Source organism: Lissotriton vulgaris, chromosome 1_1, assembly GCF_964263255.1.
Source record: "Lissotriton vulgaris chromosome 1_1, aLisVul1.2, whole genome shotgun sequence".
Lineage (NCBI taxonomy): Eukaryota > Metazoa > Chordata > Amphibia > Caudata > Salamandridae > Lissotriton > Lissotriton vulgaris.
This window is the reverse complement of record NC_141685.1, coordinates 1,064,245,831-1,064,255,192: the sequence shown is the minus strand read 5'-3', so window position 1 is coordinate 1,064,255,192 and position 9,362 is coordinate 1,064,245,831.

Below are 9,362 nucleotides of genomic sequence, written 5' to 3'. Positions count from 1 at the left end.
GGTAGAGAACTGCATATAGGGAGAGCATTCACTCTTGCGATTATTAATTTTTATAATGATAAGAGGGGCGACGGGGGGCCCTCCAATCAACCCTCCAATCCTAATGCTTTAAACTGTGCGATAGATACCTAATGGAGGATGGTTGTGGGCATATGAATTTTATTTTAGTGGGTGACTTCAACTGTCATTTGTGCCCATCTCTTGTGAAGAATCAGGTGATTTTTCAGCCATGCCTACTTTCGGAGGAACTCCACACGGAACACACACTGGAAGGGAAGGTTTTAAATAACTTGTTACTCACTCACAATCTGGTGAATACCCTAGACCGTTGGCACCCTGGGCCTATTACTCAACTGCCCCTCTCCTATAAAGGAAGGGGTGCTGCATCTATTATAGATTTTATATTTGTGACCCCCGGACCATTTAATATAGAGGATAGTGTTTTTAGGGACCACAACCCATTGACATTTGTATTAATGGGGTTGGGCCATCCCATCTTAGGTCCCTGTAAGCCTCAGGTACCCTTAACATCCACCAACCAGGGTGGGCGCCTCAGGTGGTTGAGCATAGATGTAAAGGCTTTCAATCACAGCCTTTTTTCTTCATGCCAGAACAAGGTAGGTGCATGTCTGAATCTTAGCACCCCGAGTGAGGAGATTGTAAGCTCGTTCTCCTCCATTGCTCAGAGAGTTTCTGGTCTTTTAACTATACAGGCTGGGGGGTGGGCCCAGGCTGCCCCCTCGTGGTTTGACCATAAGTACTCACAGGCATTAAGGAGTCTTAAAGGAGCCCTGAAACAGGAGCCACTGGTGAAGGTAGAGTGTCCTTGTGTCGACGCCTTCATAAAGAATCGATAAGAGAGCGGAGGCGTCACCTCCAAAAGCAGGCATGGGAGGACCTAGCTAAAGCAGGTGAACAGTGGAATTCTTCCCCATTTTGGAAAATTATAATAGTCCCTGTTTGGCAGATTCAACAAACCAGACAGTATGCCACCACATTACACCAGACCAATGGGTATCCCATTATGAAAAAGTCTATAGTGTATCCTGTATTGGCGAGTGTAGTATAGACATTCCCTCTTGCATGGCACTTCCTCCCATTAGCTTCTCTTTGGAGGAGGTAACCTTAAGCATTGAGCTTATGGCTTCAAATAAGGCCCCAGGACCTGATGGTATTCCCCCGGATCTCTTTTGTGACAACCCCGAGGTCTGGGCTCCTCTACTAACCCAAGTCCTAAACACAGCAGCCTTGAAGGGGACATTGCCCTCCTGCTCCACCGCCACTATAGTGCCAATTTTAAAAAAAAGGGATAAGGATGAGCCACAATCTTACCGTCCAATCTCCTTTATGGACGCTGTTGTTAAGGTCTTGGGTCGGTTACTTTTATCCAGGCTGTCTTTGTGGGCCACAGATACCTATATCTTATCGGAAGTCCAATATGGTTTTCACAAAGGCCGGTCAACATCGGATCAATGCCTCAATTTTTACCTTCTGATTTCCAAGTATATTGTGGCCCAATTGGGCGCCATGTATTTGGCCTTCATGGACCTTACGTCCACATTCAACCAGGTAAACCAGTCTAAGTTGTGGGACATTTTAATCTTATTGAGAGTGGAGAGTATTGTACATCTACTTATATCACTCCATGGCCAAACATCGGCGGCAGTGAGAGTTGCACACGAGAGAGATCTTACCAATCATTTTATTTGTACACAGGGGTGGGTCAAGGGTGCATTTTACCTCCTTTTTTATTTTCGGTCTACATTAACGGCCTCGAGGCGTTGGCCCTCCAGTCAGACTCCCCTAGAGAAGATAGGAGAGTTTTGCCATGCCTACTCTATGCGGACGATGCAGTGTTCATGGCCCGCACCGGCCTGGGCCTGCAGGTTTTTGTTTAGAAATGTTTTATAAGAAAAGGGCAAATATTGTTTTTTTCTTCTCAGAAATCTTTTTTATGCATTGGGAATGTTTCAGATCTAACAATATGTTTTATAGGTATGTCTTTGCTCCAATTAAAATGTTTGTTAAACCAGCAGACGAGCAGTATTAGCACTGGTCCAGGTACTTGGGGGCATATTAGCAACAAAGGGGCATATTACCAAGGTCCTTATCGCCGCTTTAGCGGGAATTTTTCCCGCTAAAGCGGCGATAATTTTATCGCCCTATTACCTAGCTGTCGCTAACACCAGTTAGCGACAGCTAGTAGGAGATAGCGATCATCTTGGGGCCCACTTTGCATGTCAGCGATATTTATCGCTAATGACATCCAAAGTGGGCGTGCCAAGATGTTAGCGGCTAGAAACAGTCGTTAACATCGCTATCTCCTATTACCTACTTTTGGAAATATTCGCGCTAAGCGCGAATATCTCCAAAAGCTAACGCCTGCCCAGAGCAGTTCTTAGCCATGTTATCCAATAGTAGGTGGATAACATGGCTAAGAGCATTAGCTCGGTAATGCATGAATATCGCTGACTTTTCAGCGATATTCATGCATTTCGGCCGATTTTTATTGCTTTTGAGATAAACCTTGATAATAGCAAGCTTTATCTGCGATAAAAATCGGCGGAGCTCGGCGATAATAATATTGCCGCTAAGCCAACATAGTGATGATTATCGCTAGTTGTTGGTAATATGCCCCAAAGTGGCGAAGAGAGGTGTTAGCCACCTTGGCTTAACGCCTCTCTTCGCCACTTCGGAAACGATAGACTGCACCATATTACCAAGGATATGGTGCAGCCTAGCATTCCCCCCTGCGATGGCGATACGTTTTACAACTTAACGCTAGTGCAGGCAGGGAAGGTTTGTTTATGTACAGAAAGGAGGTCCTTCCTGCACATAAACAAAGCTTAAATGCCATTTTGTAACTTACATGTGTGCTGCTTTATGCAGCACACATGTAAGTTACAAATTGACGTTTTTAAAATGAGGTTTGTTCATGTACAGGAAGGGACACCCGTCTGTAAATAAACAAACCTTGGCATTTTGCTTTTTCCATGTGTGCTGCACAAGGCAGCACACATGGAAAAAGCAAAAACAAGGAGAAATCAAGCATTTCTCCTCGTTTCGCCAATTCGGCGCTGCCACCTATTATCACCAAGCTTGATAATAGGTGGCAGCGTCGAAGTGAATGGGTGGTGCGGTGGAACGCCCACTGCAACACCCACTGCACGCCCCCTTTCACAATGAGTTTATCGTGAAAGGGGGCCCTATTACCAAGGCACCGTTAAGTCAATTAACGTGGCTTTAAGCCACGTTAATTAACTTAACGCTGCCTTGATAATAGGGCGATGCAGATATGGCTGCGATATCGGCAGAAAAGTGCTGATAACGCGGCGACAGGGGACTTGTTAATATGCCCCTTGGTTTCATTCAAAAAAGGAAAAGTATGAGTTAATTGTTGCATGCTATATTTCGAAAAGACTACAACCATTTTTAACTTGCAATCTAGCTCACATAATTTGGCGCTTTTTCCTTTTACTAAGAATTAATATATTGCTATTGAAACGATTAACGGATACTTGGCAAAATCTGCCCATTAAGGAAAGAATCTTTGCTTTATGGAGCAATGGTATCGATTCAAATCATCAAATATTTGTATGCTCTGTATTGCACTTTCTCGACAGCGATTTTTAAAGCCCCTTTTTATAAAATCTAATGCACGTTCTACTGATGAAGCACAACAGCTGTTAGTTTCCCCAGATAATGAAAGGTTATGTTTACATTTTTTTTTAAGTTTTACAAATTTGTATTGAAGTGTATTTAAGGATTTGTTTATGCTTTGTGGACCTCTTAGGACTTAGGAGATCCCGAACTTATAATAAAATGTAAAACTTTACTTGCATTTTCTTTAAATATACGCCATTCATTTTGCTGGGCAAGTCTGTTTAGCTGCCTGCAGTCTTCCGCGCAGCTCTTTACTAAGTTACAAGTTCTTTTTTGGATACAGATTTCACCTTGGCCGGGAGGGAGTCAAGACCCAGGCAGCTGAAAGGAGGAACATGCTGGACTCTGTTTCAGTGGGGTGGCCACAGAGCAGAAGGCATACCACTGGTCCAGATAGGCTTCAGAAGGCTAAAGTCTTCCAACTCTTTCAAACTGTTGTTGCTGCCTTTGGGAGGCCTGGTTGAGGTGAGATGAAGTCATCTATCAAAATGGGGTCAGGAGGGATGAGGGCAGTCACTTCAGCCTGCCTACCAATACTATTCATTATACACCAAAGAACTGTTTCATTCATGTAGGACAAACACAAGGAGAGTACCCTACAATGGGTACTAAAATAGTTGGACAAAAGCCATAACCTACCAATTGGATGCCATGCTTCATCATCAGGCCCCTCTTGGCACCTACCCAAACGAGTTATGTGGTGCAAGCTGCTGCCAATTGGTATATTTTTGTGGAGCTTAAGGGAAAAATGTTGATGGCTGTAATGCTATGCCACTCATATGGTCTCTCAGGAGTGAAGACTATGGGCAGAGGGGAAACAAAACAAAACCTGTGAGTGTGAAGGGGAAATCCACCCACTGGATGGAAATATCATTTATTTTTAACTATCCCTGTGTAAGAATGAGCCTTTTTAGGGACTCACTCGTGCAGGGGTTCACCCTTATCTGTCCACTGGTCCTTAAACCAACATATAGAAATTGACACAGAGACTAGAATATAAAAAATACATGTTTATTAAGTACTCATGGAATACAGAAACCAAGGGCATTTTATACCCTATTTACGGCTCAGTAAGCATGGAGACTCAAAGAGGAGGTACAGGCATATACAGGAATAGTTATTGACTATGGGCATACAGAAACCACTTACTCAGCAAGGTGGGAGGGGGCATAGTATTGCTTAGTCCGTTGAAACAGCCTGGCAGTTACATTCTAAAACAGGTGCATTCTAGCAGCTACAGGCCTTTCTGAGCATGTGCAATGCTCTGGCTCAGTACTGCAGGAGTTAACTACAGCTGATGACTCAGAAAGGCAAGCACCAGTGAAGATGGCAGAATCACATGGCTAATGCAAATGGATGCCACAAACAAAATGGCTGCAGCTTATGCTAACTGTAATTTCTGCGATTTCCACAGACGGTCCTTTTAGCATTAGCTGAAGACATCACTATGCAATAAAGGGAACATGAAAGTTATTACTTATATCCACTAACATCAGTTGACTAATCTTTTGATCAGTAACTAGTCGGGCACTTATATTCTAAACATTTCGTTTAACATTGCTTTGCTAGACTTACTCGTATTCTTCTTTATGAGGGCTATAGTACCAATGATATGTTCGGGGCGGGGGGGGGGGCAGAGTATTATTTATCAAAGTGTGCACAAAATATTTTTCTGGTAGATAAACCAATATTCCAAATGCAAACACTAAAGTAAATACACATATTGTCACAAAAACAATCTTTATTTTGGGGGACCAGGAGGACCAAGCAGGCCCATGGGAATTAGGACTAGGAGCCACAAAGGGCTGCTCCTCCTCAAAAATGGGACGACCAAAGGGGTACATTGCAAATAAAAAAAGGACTTAGGAAATTAAAGCCACTGTACAACCAGCCAGAGGGGAGTCTTCCCCTGTGTTCGTCTGAGCCTCACAGGCAGGCTTTTATCGTTCATCAAGTGTTTACTTCTCCCAGGGTGGAGCTGCACAATTTACAACCCAGAAAAACAATCATGACCCAAGCTAAGTAGAAAGTTTTTCTTTCAGGATAAGGCAATCACCCTCCAGGGCAAATACCCTCAACAATCCTGTCCAGTGTCTCAGGCAGTGCACCAGTATTCTTCATTCTAATCTAACAGGCACCAGAGGCACAGCACCTGTACCCTGAACTCAAGTCCTTCCCTAACGCCGGTGTTGCTCTGCTGGTGCACTGCTCATTTGTGGGGCCTCAGATTGTACCCAGTGAGCCCAGGCACCTCCTAATCAACAAACAAAGGTGCTGAGTTGCTTTCACTTGGAGACCAGAACTCCACGGCCTGATGCAAAGATCCAAAGCAACCCTTGTTTCAGAGGGGGTCACCTCAGGCAAAACCTCCTTGCTCTTGTTATCGGTCTGTGCCACTCTCAGCAAAGAATCAAAAACTGGACCAAAGCGAAGGATCAACTCTACGTCCTGATCTGTGACCCTGTCTTTCATTCAAGATTATCCGACAGTGGTAGGGATGCACCCTTCTTCGGGTCTTCCACCTTCAGCGCTGGAATAGTTGCCAGCAACGCCTGTGCTGGTTCTCTGGTTAGATCTGATGTCCTGACCCCTCTGGCAATGGTTGCATGGCAGCAGATATCTGTTAGTAAAAAGAACAGAAATCTTTAGACACAACATACAAATAATCAAAAGAGGATATTCTATTTCAGAAACGCCCCTATATTATTTTTCTGAAGAACCTCAAAGAAAAGGAATTTCAAAACAACTATTCTTTTTCACGATACATCTCCTACTTTGTGAACTTTTACTATTGTGCAAAACTGCAGACACCTCTAAAAGTATTTTCTTTGCGTAAGAACAACCATGTTTTGCCCTTTATCACCATGCTCTCATATTACAGGTGTAGCGGGAAACTCTAAAACTATGAATGTTACCGAGATCCATATTACATGAATAACTGATCAATTAAACATAACCTAGTAGGTACATGAATTTTTCAGCAGAACTTGTTTGTGGTAGACAAGAAAAAAGGCAAAAGAAATTTTGTTCTTAAAAATGTGTGCTAAGGGCATATAGGATTCTTTCCCAGCATTGTAAACCATATGTATCATACTTTTCACGATCTGGGCCATGTAATATCATATTTGGGGGAGAAACCTATTCACCAGCTCTTGCAAGGGTTGTGGTGCTTCTGCAACTTATGTAGTGCTGTAATAACATCAACAATAATAGTTGTGCCACCTGGGAATTTGGAACAAAAACTCCCAACATATAGTTCTCCTTAAATGTCAAAAAAGGGAACATCAGTATATTCTACCACTCCTTTCATCCTTATCTAATTCCAATTGTATGAGTTTACAGACAGGATGGGCAGTAACATGGCGTATTTATTTATTCATGTTGTTAATTCTAACAATTTGTTCAGACAGTATTATTTAATAGCTAATTAGACGTGCACTGGTGAGGTGCTTTGTCTCTATTTATTTAAGAACATATTCACAGCATCCTGTGAAATGAATGACTAAAGCGAACCCAACCAATTGTCTCATAGCCGCTCCTAGACAGCTTAGACAGGCTCGAAAAAGAGAGAGAGAGAGAACTCAACAACAAACAAAACCCCCCAAAAAATAAAGTACAGTGTGTTACTTAATTGTACTTACCCTTAATTTGCCCAGGAGCTACTCTTCTACCCCCCCCTTGACAGTAGGTAATCTAAGCAGGTGACCTCCTGTCGACAATATTTACCCCCTTCTGCAGCTGGGCACAAACAGACTTGTAGGAGGTAAAAAGCTAAGGGAATCCATATCAAGGAGGCCATATCCAATACTATTGGACTGTACCACTTTGTAAATTTTATTATACTAGCACATTGAGCTAATTAAAAAGCATTAATCCAATAACCAACTACCAATTCATTTAGCTTATTGTACTTTTTTAACATAATGGCGCATGAATGCAAGCTTAATTTCATAGCCTCCTTACCTTAGCCCTGGCACAGTAATCTTAAGTTAAAACTATTATTTCTGTATGCATGGCAGAGATGTTCTCTGCACATGGCCCACAGACGCTGCTGCCTCTTGATAATGTTATTCAATAGGATGAACCCCACCCTGCATATCTCCTACACTTGTATTATTTCTCAAGAAAACAGTGTTATCCCCATCTGCTCCTAACAAAATATGCAATATTTCCTTTAGCTAATGTTACCTAAAACAGATCTGTGGTGTCCAATCGTGTTCCAGGAAGGCTTAATCAAGGCCATAAGTTCATTGAAACAAGTAAGTAAATTCTTCCATTTCTTAACTGTAGTTAAATTACTGCTGACGATATCCTAAATATTATTAACATGAATTGAGAATTAATTTGACCGTAATTTTCCTAGGTGCATTATAGCCTCAGACATCATTAGAGCAAAATTTACATTACCTGTAGTGTTTTATCCTACAGTGTTAGAATCTGGAAATGTAATTAATACAAAGGAATTAATTTGTTAAACTATTCTTCAACATTACAAGCAAGTATTATATCTATGTGTTTCCTATTTAGAACAAGTGGCACTGGAATGTGCGTTTGCTTAACACATGTTATTTTCTGTAGACCAAAATAGAAGCAAATCTGCTGAAAAGGAAAATGTTCCGCGTTCAATCAAACAAAGCCCTGTTTATTTATTCATTTGTATTATTATTATTACAAGGGCTATAGACTAAATGTACAACTTGCATTTACACAATTATATATGTACATGTACACATCAGGAAACGCTGTGATGCTTTCATAGTTTAATGTAGGCCCCTAAAAGTGGAATCACACACTGTCACAGTGGCTAACCTCAGATAAAAAAAATGTTCAAAAACTCCCTGTGTGGACATTTTGCTTTCAGTAGTGCTGGTCAGTTCTAAACACAGAACTTGGCCTCTGACCCTTAAACCTGTTGTCCCCTGTCTGAGCAATGCTATTCCCATGTGGCCTTTAAAATTCAAAGTAACTCTTGTGGTAATCATGACTTAAGGGTGTAGAAAATCAGATTTTCTCTAGTTATCATCAATCAATGCTTTGGCGTTAATCGCCTCTGATCTACTCGATTATTAGCTTAATCAAATAAAGAGGCAGGCTCTGGAAATCTGGAAAACGATGAACAGGTTTCTTTCTCCTGAGGAGAACACGTCAATTCGGACAAACGAAATGTCTTCTCGGGGTGCTCTAACTGTACCTCTGTGGCATAGCCATTTATATACAATCTTGACTATTTATTGCAGGGTAACACATTCCTGACAGTGGTTTATTACATCCCCGGAATCCCCGCTTACATCTTGTTCCTACACATACCCAACAGCAAATGTCCCCCCCCCCCCCTGGTCTCAGCAGGTGATGGTTATCGCGCAGCTGGGCATTCCGGCAGGGTCTGAAGTATGCGGGATCGGTCAGATCTAAGAGGGTTGTGTCATTGATCAATTCTGACCGCTTTGATGGGGAGCGAGTTTATACTGTACGGGGGTAATAAGCTGTATCCGCAGGGGCTGGTTATTGCATGGGACCGGGTCGAACAGCCAGGTGAAGGGGAGGAGGTTATCAATGGGCCTGCTCGTGCGAGGGGGATGAAGGGACATGGGCATTAGGCACGGGAAGTGGCTCCGGGGCTGGGTCGCGCTGAGGATGCTTTATGACTCTGGCATGTGTGCTTGGGGGTTGGCAGGGGGATGACTGCGAGGTCAGGGTGA